The sequence below is a fragment of the Triticum dicoccoides genome, chromosome 3A, assembly GCF_002162155.2.
Source record: "Triticum dicoccoides isolate Atlit2015 ecotype Zavitan chromosome 3A, WEW_v2.0, whole genome shotgun sequence".
In the NCBI taxonomy this organism is placed as follows: domain Eukaryota; kingdom Viridiplantae; phylum Streptophyta; class Magnoliopsida; order Poales; family Poaceae; genus Triticum; species Triticum dicoccoides.
In genome coordinates this window covers 689,964,470-689,976,198 of record NC_041384.1, presented here as the reverse complement: position 1 = coordinate 689,976,198, position 11,729 = coordinate 689,964,470, and the positions used below count along the sequence as shown (strand labels likewise).

Below are 11,729 nucleotides of genomic sequence, written 5' to 3'. Positions count from 1 at the left end.
TCCGGCGGTCGCACGTAAGTGCCCTGGAAGTTGTCGAGGAATGCGGCTTCCAGGTCCTCCCAAGAACCGATTGAATCTGCTGGCAAGCTGTTAAGCCAATGCCGGGCCGGTCCTTTAAGTTTGAGCGGGAGGTATTTGATGGCGTGTCGATCATCGCCGCGTGCCATGTGGATGTGAAGGAGGTAATCCTCGATCCATACCGCCGGGTCTGTTGTGCCATCGTATGATTCGATGTTTACGAGTTTGAAACCCTCTGGGTTTTTATGATCCATTACTTCATTCGTGAAGCATAGCAGGTGTGCAGCACCTCTGTACTGGGCTATATCACGACGCAGCTCGGAAGAGCTATGTCTGTTGTGTTCGGCCCGGCCGGATTTGTTGTATCCGGAGTGAAGATCATTGTCACATGCCGTGGGGCACCTGCGCGATCCATAGATCGATCTTGTTTGTCTGGCCTTATCCTCCAGTATGTCTCGCAGGTCGGGCGCATTTTCCCGTGCCTTAGTTGAATGGCGTTGGGGCATGGCTTGGGTGGAGGGCCGAGAGGCCTCTCTGTCGCGACCGCGAGGTGGCCGGTCTGCCATGTCATGCGCTGGTGATGTAGGTGCTTCCTCCTCTGATCGGGGTAGTGGCCTGCGCTTCGGGTAACTCTTGGAAGGGCGTTCGAGTTCGTACTCTTCGGCCGCAAGGACTTCAGTCCATCTGTCAGCTAGCAAATCTTGGGCAGCTCTAAGCTGTTGCTGCTTTTTCTTGAGGCTGCTTGCCATGGCTAAAAGCCTGCGTTTAAAACGCTCTTGTTCGGCGGGGTCTGATGGTATGACGAATTCGTCGTCATCGAGGCTTTCCTCGTCTTCGGAGGGAGGCGTATAGTTATCATCCTCGACCTCTCGGTCTGCCGCTCTCTCATGAGGGCTGGCTTCTCCATCTTCCTGTGCCAAATCTTGCTGGGGTGGGTGTTCTTTGGCGCTATCCGGGGTAGTATTATCTTCCATGCCGGAATCACCGTTTTTGCTTTGGCGGGGTTTAGAGCGGCGCCGCTGACGCCGGCGCTTTTGCTGTTTCTTGGGGGCGTCATCCCCCACTGTTCCATCGCCATCTCCCTCTTTTGGAGTATCTACCATATATATGTCGTATGACGAGGTGGCCTTCCAGCGCCCTACAGGTGCTGGTTCCTGTTCGTCTCCTACATCGTCGTCCATGCCGTCGATGTCTTCGGAGCTGAAGTCAAGCATGTCGGTTAGATCGTCGACAGTGGCTACAAAGTGGGTGGTGGGTAGGCTTTGAATTTCCTCATCGTCCGTATTCCACCCTCGCTGACCGTAGTCCGGCCAGGGCTCTCCTGATAAAGAGAGAGACTTAAGAGAATTCAGGATGTCGCCAAAAGGCGAATGCTGAAAGATGTCTGTGGCAGTGAACTCCATTATCGGCGCCCAATCGGATTCGATTGGCAGGGGCGCGGGGGGTTCGGAGTCCGGGGAGGAGTCCGGATCCTCGGAGTCATGGGTAGTGCAGAGTGCGGGGCTAGCGTTCGGCTTGATCGCCTCTGAGATCGCAGCCCCTGAGGCAGCGTCCAACTGTTGATCCTCGATCGGAGCAGTAGGCTCCGAATCGATGGTCGAAACTGATGCGTATGCGGCCTCCAAGGCGTTGTTCGGCGGCAGAGCTATATCATGCCCATCGAGACAGTGCGGCGCACTTGGCTGTGGCTCGAATCCGTCGAAGATCAAGTCTTCGTGGATGTCAGCCGTGTAGTTTAGGCTACCAAACCTGACCTGATGGCTAGGGGCGTAGCTTTCGATCTGCTCCAGGTGGCCGAGCGAATTGGCCCGCAGAGTGAAGCCGCCGAAGACGAAGATCTGTCCGGGGAGAAAAGTCTCACCCTGGACCGTATCGTTGTTGATGATCAAAGGAGCCATCGGGCCTAAAGGCGACGACACAGAGGAACTCTCAATGAAAGCACCAATGTCGGTGTCAAAACCGGCGGATCTCGGGTAGGGGGTCCCGAACTGTGCGTCTAGGCCGGATGGTAACAGGAGGCAGGGAACACTTTGTTTACCCAGGTTCGGGCCCTCTCGATGGAGGTAATACCCTACTCCTGCTTGATTAATATTGATGATATGGGTAGTACAAGAGTAGATCTACCACGAGATCAAGGACGCTAAACCCTAGAAGCTAGCCTATGGTATGATTGTTGTGTATGGAGTTGATTGCCTACGGACTACAACCCTCCGGTTTATATAGGCACCGGATAGGGTTAGGGTTACATAAAGTCGGTTACAATGGTAGGAGATCTTGAATATCCGCATCGCCAAGCTTGCCTTCCACGCCAAGGAAAGTCCTATCCGGACACGGGACGAAGTCTTCAATCTTGTATCTTCATAGTCCAGGAGTCCGGCTGAAGGTATAGTTCGGCTACCCGAACACCCCCTAATCCAGGACTCCCTCAAGCACCATGATCTTTATGATAGAGAGTCTCTTGTTTTGTCACTTTCATATACTAGTGGGAATTTTTCATTATAGAACTTGGCTTGTATATTCCAACAATGGGCTTCCTCAAATGCCCTAGGTCTTCGTGAGCAAGCAAGTTGGATGCACACCCACTTAGTTTCTTTTGTTGAGCTTTCATACATTTATAGCTCTAGTGCATCCATTGCATGGCAATCCATACTCCTTGCATTGACATCAATTGGTGGGCATCTCCCTAGCCCGTTGATTAGCCTCGTCGATGTGAGACTTTCTCTTATTTGTCTTCCCCAAATAACCCCCTATCATTATTCTATTCCACCCATAGTGCTATATCCATGGCTCACGCTCATGTATTGCGTGGAAGTTGAAAAAAGTTTGAGATTACTAAAGTATGAAACAATTGCTTGGCTTGTCATCGAGGTTGTGCAAGATGAGAGCATTCTTGTGTGACAAAAATGGAGCATGACCAAACTATATGATTTTGTAGGGATGAACTTTCTTTTGCCATGTTATTTTGAAAAGACATGATTGCTTAATTAGTATGCTTGAAGTATTATTATTTTTATGTCAATATTAAACTTTTGTCTTGAATCTCTCGGATCTGAATATTCATGCCACAATAAAGAAAATTACATTGAGAATTATGCTAGGTAGCATTCCACATCAAAATTTCTATTTTTATCATTTACCGAGTCGAGGATGAGCAGGAATTAAGCTTGGGGATGCTTGATACGTCTCCAACGTATCTATAATTTTTGTTTGTTCCATGCTATTATATTATCTGTTTTGGATGTTAATGGGCTTATTTATACACTTTTATATTATTTTTGGGACTAACCTACTAACCCAAGGCCCAGTGCAAATTGCTGTTTTTTTTGCCTATTTCAGTGTTTCGTAGAAAAGGAATATCAAACGGAATGAAACCTTCAGGAGATTTATTTTTGGAACAAACGTAATCCAGGGGACTTGGAGTGGACGTCAAGAAACCAACGAGGAGGCCACGAGGCAGGGGGCGCGCCCTCCACCCTCGTGGGCCCCTCGTGGCTCCACCGACCTACTTCTTCCTCCTATATATATTCATATACCCCGAAAACATCCAGGAGCACCACGAAACCCTATTTCCACCGCCGCAACCTTATGTACCCAAGATATCCCATCTTGGGGCCTTTTTCGGAGCTCCACCGGAGGGGGAATCGATCACGGAGGGCTTGTACATCAACACCATAGCCTCTCCGATGATGTGTGAGTAGTTTACCTCAGACCTTCGGGTCCATAGTTATTAGCTAGATGGCTTCTTCTCTCTCTTTGGATCTCAATACAATGTTCTCCTCGATCTTCTTGGAGATCTATTCGATGTAACTCTTTTTGCGGTGTGTTTGTCGAGATCCGATGAATTGTGGGTTTATGATCAAGTTTATCTATGAACAATATTTGATTCTTGTCTGAAATCTTTTATGTATGATTGGTTATCTTTGCAAGTCTCTTCGAATTATCAGTTTGGTTTGGCCTACTAGATTGATCTTTCTTACAATGGGAGAAGTGCTTAGCTTTGGGTTCAATCTTGCGGTGTCCTTTCCCAGTGACAGCAGGGGCAGCAAGGCATGTATTGTATTGTTGCCATCGAGGATAAAAAGATGGGGTTTATATCATATTGCTTGACTTTATCCCTCTACATCATGTCATGTTGCCTAATGCGTTACCCTGTTCTTATGAACTTAATACTCTAGATGCATGCTGGATAACAGTCGATGTGCGGAGTAATAGTAGTAGATGCAGAATCATTTTGGTCTACTTGTCGCGGACGTGATGCCTATATACATGATCATGCCTAGATATTCTCATAATTATGCACTTTTATATCAATTGCTTGACAGTATTTTGTTCACCCACCGTAGTACTTATGCTACTTGAGAGAAGTCACTAGTGAAACCTATGGCCCCCGGGTCTATCTTTTATCATATAAGTTTCCAATCTATTTTATTTTGCAATCTTTATTTTCCTATCTATATCATAAAAATACCAAAAATATTTGTCTTATTATTATTATCTCTATCAGATCTCACTCTCGTAAGTGACCGTGAAGGGATTGACAACCCCTTTATCACGTTGATTATGAGGTTCTTATTTGTTTGTGTAGGTACGAGGGACTTGCGTGTAGTCTTCTACTGGATTGATACCTTGGTTCTCAAAAACTGAGGAAAATACTTACGCTACTTTGCTGCATCACCCTTTTCTCTTCAAGGGAAAACCAACGCAATGCTCAAAAGGTAGCAGATGCCATCCTTAAATGCGAGGAACCGGAGGAGAAGACTTCGGCCGAATCGACCAAACTCGCCAAGGCTCTTCAAGAGGCCAAAGAGGCACAGGTCGAGTCCCGCAGTGCTCACGAGGAGATCCGGCAAGCGAAGCAGATAGCAGCTGGTAAGGCCTTTCTTTTGCAGGATATATTCGGAGGTCAGAGATATGCTTTGCTCACTCGGGTGTGGAGTTCTCTAGATGCGTATGTGGATCTGCCAAGGAGTGCTGCTGATGCCACACCGTTCTTCCGAGCCCAGGAAGGGAACTTGACCGAGAAGCTGTTTTGGTCACAGTTTCTTGCGCCTGAGCATCCGACGCCTTTTAATGACCAGATGAAGCAGCTGATGAACTGCATAGGGTGGCCGGTTTGGCCATGAAGGATTTAATAGTCCGGCTACTTCGGTTTGGTGAGGCGGCTTTTAGACGCTGCCTCGGGTTGATACTGTGGAGCGCCCAGCGTGCATAGAGGGAGCTCGGAAGGCTTTTGCCCGCGTCAAGATGCATTGGGCAAAGATGAAGGCCACCGATGTGGTGACCGCGGGCACTACAAAAAATATGTCAACTTGTGACCTTCTGTCAGTGACCCTGAAAGAATTGGTCATAAATCTACAACCATTTGAGACTAATTGATCAAAAGCTGTTCGAGGGGCTCCAAACCCTAAACCATAACGACCATTTTAATCAGAAAGGTCGCAATTTCCTTACACGAAATGATCGTAAAGCAGACAACACTGGTCCGGTGCCTTATTTCTAGCTGATCACGACCAATATAAATGGTCATAGCATTGTAAATTGTGGTGCATTGCTATGATTAAGCACCACCTCATCAGTTTTGCCTATGTATCATGTCCATGTGTCAATTATTGCTTCATGCTCGTGTGTCAATTTCCGCTTATGTGTCTGCATAACACTTGATTTAAATCTACCACTGACGGATGGATCCCACGCACCTACATGTTGACCAGAAGTTCAACTACACCGCCTATCCAATCACAGACCGAAACCGCACCACCTTATACCTACACGACACGCGGGTTCCACCACCGAACTAACATGTACTCCCTCCGTAAACTAATATAAGAGCGTTTAGATCACTATTTTAGTATTCTAAACGCTCTTATATTAGTTTACAGAGGGAGTAGGTGACATGCGGATCCCACTACCAAACTAACAGGCAGGAAACCGTGAAACACATCTGTTACCCACCATTGAGCTGACTAGTGGGGCGTGCCACCCAACTATGTGTCCATTGCATGCCTGATGAGCAGGACCCACATGGCTCCAACGAAACTAGAAAACTAGAAAAGAAAATGTGGGCAAAGGAGGATTCGAACCCACGCCCACGCGCACAACCACAAAGCTGCTTACCAACACGCCACCAAGTCCTTGCTGGTTTGGTGCCGCAGTCACCTCTCTTATAGGCTATAAACCTTTCCTGGGCTTGGGTCGTCATACGAGGCCTCTCCTTCTTTTTTTGGGTTAAATAACATTGCGGTGCGACGAGTGGGCCAGCGGCCCAAAGCCTATTTAGAAGCTTTTTTTAGATGGGATTGTGTGCTTTTTATTTTTTTATGTTTTTTTCTTTGAAATAATTTGGGATTTGAAAAAAATCCGAATTTTAAGAAATGTGATTTTTTGAAAAAGGTTCCTGAAATCATAAAATGTTTGTGGAATAAAAAATATTCATGATATTGACAAAAATGTCCATGTATTGTAATAATGTTTGTGAATTTGAAAAAAAATTGCGAATTCAAAATTGTTCATGATTTTTTCTTCAAATGTTCACAACAAATGATAGTGAATTTAAAAAAATCATTGATATAAAAATGTTCATCATTTCAAAGTTCGTTATTTTTCTTCAAACTAGTCACATATTCTAAAATGAGCAAACTAGTTGTGCACCTGAAAAATGTAAAAAATATGTATAAATATGTTAATAAAGCATTTGAGGAATTTTTGACCATGTATTAAAAATTGTTAATGTTGTATTTGAAAAATGTTAATCAAGCATCTGGAAATCTTAGAATATGTAAAAAAATGACCATGTATTATAAAGCATTTGATATATTTTTTGAATTATTTCTGCCCATTTCAAAATGCGGTCAAAATGGCCGGCATGACCGTTCCAAAGCAAGTACCACCTAGGCTCGTCCTTTTGAGCTGAAAATTTGTGAAGACAGTCTCCTTAGTAGATGGTCATCCTCAGCCAAAACTCATGCCAATTGGCCATGTGCATTTCTCGTACCGCTAATCAAACACTTGGTTGTTAATTCATATTTGAGCATAGTTCGATCTCCTCGTGAGAAACTTCTGGTGTCATTTTCTTCCTAGCACCTACCTAGGGAGTGCCCAACCCATTGGACATGCCTAGGCCTCCCAGAACGCAAGGCAACGCCATGGTCATGCGGTGACCACGCGGGGTGCATGCGAGTTTACGTGCTTTGGAGTTGGGACCTGGGCCACCGTCCAAACCTTGATGTATCGCCACCAAACCATGTATTTATGATTAAATAGGTACTTATGTAACTAGAAATTATTTTTGGAAAAAATAAAGAGCATAGTATATAGCAGCTGCAGTTCAAATTTGACCCGCTTCCTACTGAATCAGTAGAAATTTGTCTTTTTCACCAGAGGTGGATCAAAAGCTTTGGACACCCAAACATTTTGTCAATTGTTCATTAAATATGGCCTAGTATTTTATAAAATTGATTTGGTCAAATTTTGCAACAATTATTTGGTAGCTCCTTCACAAAAAACTCATTTGGGCACTCAAAAAATGGAAAAATGATTTTTCCGTCCATAGAAAATGAGAACTTCCTTAGGCAACATAATTTTCCATTCCAATATGCGCCTTGTGCACAATATAAGATCATTTGAACAAACTATGACATGAATGTGGCCATAAGATTGATCATTTGACTTGAAAGTCATTGATCTCCACACATGATGGCTCGTTTCTGAGAACACTTTTTTTAAAAAGAGTTGTCATATTACAAGTTTATTGTTTTTCCTGATAACTTGGTCACATATAATGAGACAATGCGAATGTTTTCCAATTTTTTGATTTTTTTGAATTTTTCATGCCCGTTTCAGAATGCAGTCAAAACGGCGGGCATGATCGTTCCTAGCTAGTTGTTGAATCTTGGAAAACTTTTGATGTTTCTCTAATAAAATAGATACTTTTGTACCTAAGAATTTTTTTTGGGAAAAATAAAGAGCACACTATAAGGCAGCTGCAGTTTAAATTTGACCCGCTTCCAGCTGAATCGGCAGAAATTTGTCTTTTTCTCGAGAGGTGGATCAAAGCTTGTGACACCCAACCATTTTTGGTCAATTGTGCATTAAATATGAGATAGTATTTTATAAAATTGATTTTTTTCCAATTTTGCAACAATTATTTGGTAGGTTCTTCACAAAAAAAATCATTTTGGGCACTCCAAAAATGGAAAATGATTTTTCCGTCCAAAAAAAATGAAAACTTCCTTAGGCAACAATGTTTGCCATTCCAATATGCACCCTTGTGCACAATATGAGATCATTTGAACAAACTATTCCATGAATGTGGCCATAAGATTGATCATTTGGCTAGAAAGCCATTGATCCACACATGATAGCTCGTTTTCTGAGAACACATTTTTAAAAGAATTGCCGTATTACAAGTTTATAATTTTTTCTGATAACTTGGTCACATATAATGACACAATGCAAAGGTTTTTCCAATTTTTTGATTTTTTTGAATTTTTCATGCCCATTTCAAAATGCGGTCAAAACAACGGCCATGACCGTTCTTAGCTAGTTGTTGAATCTTGAAAAACTTTTGATGTTTCTCTGATTAAATAGATACTTTTGTACCTAAAAATGATTTTTGGGAAAAATAAAGAGCAAACTATGGGCAACTGCAGTTCAAATTTGATCAGCTTCCAACTGAATCGGCAGAAATTTGTCTTTTTCACGAGAGGTGGATCAAAGCTTGTGACACCCAACCATTTGGCCAATTGTGCATTAAATATGGCTTAGTATTTTAGAAAATTGATTTGATCCAATTTTGCAACAATTATTTGGTAGGCCCTTCACACAAAATACTCATTTTGGGCACTCGGAAAATGGAAAATGATTTTTTCTTCCAAAGAAAATGAAAACTTTCTTAGGCAACATTCTTTGCCATTCCAAGATGCACCCTTTGAACAATATGAGATCATTTGATGCGACGATTTGTTGATGTGAGGAGCGTCGAAGCTCATGGTGTGGGGCAGTGATCCGTGGCGCCGCTGGCTGCCGGGTAGTGGCCAGCGGTCATGCGTGGCGCCGCAAGGTCGTCGGGGGTTGCAGCAGAAGGTGATGCTGCAATAGTCAGCGGTGATGCAACAGAGCATCACCAGGGACCGCCGATGCTGTGATCCAACATCATCGGGACCGACGGAGTTGCAATGAAGCAGTGTTGCGCCGCTAGTGTTTTGATTTTCTAGCTTAATTGTAAATGGTTGTGATCTTGACATTTTAGTTAATTGTAAATAAGTTGTGGACTAATATTTTTGAAAAAAGTTGTGGTCCTTTTTACAAGTCAGATTTGTAGTTTTTTCTTAAAAAACTTAGAAGATTTGGGTCCAAATTTTAAAGATTCCAGCACAAAACAACCGGCCAATGAGAAGCGAGGAACCACAATCACGCGGATCACCCAGTCCGAAGTGATCTGAGTCATCCATCACACACCCATCAACGGTGGAGCTTCTCCCGAGAAACCCGAACCCTAACCTACCCACCCACCCATTCCCCAGATCCGATCGTGGCACCCCGCCGCCCCTGCCTTCCTCTCCCTCGCTCATCTTTCTCCCAGATCCGATCAAGGCATCGCCGCCACCCCCACCCACCACCGCCGACCTCTCCACCATCTCCTCCCCGTCCCCCATCGCGCCGCCATCCACCTCGTCGCCTCCCATCTCCTCCCTCCCCCACCTTCCCCACCCCCACAACAAGATCGCCGACGTGACGACAGCAATGGCGGCGGGTACCGGGCGGAGGACAACTACGACTACCTCTTCAAGGTCGTCCTCATCGGCGACTCCGACATCGGCAAGTCCAACCTGCTCTCCCGCTTCACCCGCAACGAGTTCAGCCTCGAGTCCAAGTCCACCATCAGGGGGGTCGAGTTCGCCACCCGCTCCCTCTAGGTCGACGACAAGGTCGTCAAGGCCCAGATTTGGGACACTACCGACCGTCCTTATCCCCGTCTACTCGGCAGCAGGTTGATTCCCCTTCCCCTTGAAGTGTGTGTGTGTGTGTGTGTCTGCTGTAGGGCTTTTGTTTGTTGGATCTCGCTACCGAATTATGCTGCGTGCTGGCGCGGCTGTGCGGTGAAGTGTAGGGGTAGGTTCAGTCGGTCCTGCTAATGGATCATAGCATCGGCTGCTTACGAATCAGTAAGCAGGGACTCTACTGGTGAGTGGTTGTACAACTTGGGGACTTGCGTAGCTAGAATCGCATGATCTGTTTGGTGCTGTTTCTGGTCCTGGAAATGCCCCCCTTGTTGATTTAGCTTAGTACACTATGATCATGTAATCTGTGTAGGCTTATTACTCTGTGCGGTTTTATCTTGCCTTTGAAGAAGAGTAAGTTCACCTCTCCGTACAAATTACCCTACTGAATTGTTTTATCTTCAGAAGAAATAAACCTGGTTATGCTTGGTGTTTGCACCCACTTGCCTGAACTTAAATACTGCACGGAGCATGCATCTGGTTCTCTTGTTTTGAAGCTAAAGCCATTTTGTACTTACTTTTGAATGTACACATATAAGTGTCGTCCGGCAGTTGCTTCTTCTGCATATGCTTGCAACCACAGGCGCAAGAAGGACCATATATATACCTGTCTCTCTAAAAAGAGTAACAAGCGTACTAATGCTTTAAAGGCCAAACAGAAATTAGTTAGCATGTATGTATCAGTATATACAACTTTTGTACACTTGTCATTTGCATATTTAGTTCTGTTCGATTTAGTTCTATTCTATACTATTGATAACTATCCTGTCAATACATGCTTGTTCTGTAACTTGTTGTCTCGATTGTTCAAATGATGTCCTGCTAGCTGGTACTATTAATTGTTACTACCATGATGTTGATACTTCTTAGAATATGTTCAGTGCCTTAATTCTAGTAGTATTTGTTATCGAAAACATGATCGTATGAGCCATCAAGTTCTAGGAGTCTTCTTAGAGCTTGTTGGTATTTACCTTTTCCACCAATATAATATTTGCTAATATTTACTCCTCATGGTTGCTACTGTCCCATGCCCTCATGCTTCAGGATCGACTCCTAGATGCTTGTGTATCTGTTGATCATTCTGTTCATTATTCTTTTCCTAGTTGTTCTCTGTTGGAAGATATTGCTTTCATTCTGAATTGACAGCCATGATAACGATCATTTTCATTCTTCTACAGGAGCTCTAGGCTGAAGAAGTTAAAAGAAGGGAACGCTTCATCTTTGTAGCTAGTTTTATGTTCCTGGGTGTTGTACTTCATAACTTCATGGCATCACTTCCTGGGTGTTCATGGGTGTTCTAAATTCCTAGATGATGTAAACTATGGCATGATTGTAATATATATAATATACTCATTTTGGTCGTCATTTGTGAAAATTTGTGTGATTGAAATACTGGAAATATTGATCATTTATTGTTTTTTTGAGGTGATAATCATTTATTGTTGATACATTAGAAATGAATCAAATACTATTTGGGCCCTAAAAAGGCCACAAATCAAACAATTCAGGGAAAATGTACAAAATCGCTTAAAAATCATTTGTGAAAAGGTGAAGGCCAAGAAAATAAAAAGGCCGAGGCCCAAACATAACGAGGTTGAAATGTTGGGCTTGACCCATCTATCAGACCAAAATTAATATGAGAAAAACACAAATAGGCTGAATTGTTGGGCTCGGCCCATGTAAAATGCCGAATTGGACTGGGCTGATTCTTGT

At 43.9% G+C, this 11,729-nt stretch overlaps 1 long non-coding RNA gene across 1 annotated transcript; it reads left to right on the top strand.

Annotated features, from left to right (window-relative positions):
- Window positions 1-9,569: 9,569 nt before the first annotated feature.
- LOC119272988 lies at window positions 9,570-11,391 on the top strand. Its single transcript, XR_005134805.1, has 2 exons — window positions 9,570-10,006; window positions 11,195-11,391. It is a non-coding gene; the product is annotated as an uncharacterized LOC119272988 (long non-coding RNA).
- The last annotated feature ends 338 nt before the right edge of the window (window positions 11,392-11,729 follow it).